Genomic DNA, 1014 nt, shown 5'->3' on the forward strand with positions numbered 1-1014 from the left:
TGGTGTATTTGAGTGCATGTTGAACCTCGTAGGTCGCAATATCATCAATTAGTTGACATATTATAAGGCTAGCTGCAAGCATTTTGGGTTTAGTGCTTAGCCATTCAAATTGTTCCTTGGTGACAGATTTCATTCCTAGCAATGATGTAGTTGTATGATAACAATAAATGGATGTGATTGGGGCATTGCTCATGTATTTAGAAAATGGTGGCAAATATACTTCAGTGAACCACTTGGCTTCCACATAGTAAGTTCACAAGTTCTTTCAGCTACATAAAAATTGTAGACATTTCTTAAGTTGACAATGATAGATTAAGTATTAAAATTAATAATAATCAACAGCGAAAAAATTGGCTTAGAATAGTTGTTAAGCAACCACAAAATATAGTACTTACGGCTTCTTTTGCATAATAGACAGCATAAGATCTTACTTCTCTAGATAGTTCTTCATCAAATTGCTGATAAAGATTCAAAAGAGCGTTATAAAACAGTTTGATATATTCTAGAAACCGATCAATTTCGCTAATATCCCGCCTGAATAACCATAAACTTTTGTAGATTATGACCATGGATAAACGATTAATTACTTTAAGAAATTATTTGTATTATTATTGTGGAATAATTAAATGAAAGAAATATTAAATATGTATCTCTGAATGGCCTTCGTAAAAACTTCTAATTCGTCAATTGTACCATAAGCGTCATATGTAACATCTATTATTGACATCATTGTAATGATTTTAGTGAGCATGATTCGAGCAACTGAATATTGAGGTTCATGATAAATACCCATAGCCCTAAAAAAAATAAAAAAAAATGCTACCACTCTGTCTCTAGCATAGGAAAGCTTAGAAACAAGGTCCAACTCCTTCCATCACCTACAATGTAAATTCAAAGAATTCTTATTAGCATACATATTACACAAACACAAACACACACACACGCATATATATATATATATATATATAGAGAGAGAGAGAGAGAGAGAGAGAGAGAGAGAGAGAGAGAGAGAGA

General features: G+C 32.1%; 1 pseudogene; it reads right to left on the reverse strand.

The window, feature by feature from the left end:
• Positions 1–25: 25 nt before the first annotated feature.
• Positions 26–868, reverse strand: LOC111387721 (annotated as a pseudogene).
• Between the last annotated feature and the right edge of the window lie 146 nt (positions 869–1014).

Source organism: Olea europaea, unplaced genomic scaffold, assembly GCF_002742605.1.
Source record: "Olea europaea var. sylvestris unplaced genomic scaffold, O_europaea_v1 scaffold42016, whole genome shotgun sequence".
In the NCBI taxonomy this organism is placed as follows: Eukaryota; Viridiplantae; Streptophyta; class Magnoliopsida; order Lamiales; family Oleaceae; genus Olea; species Olea europaea.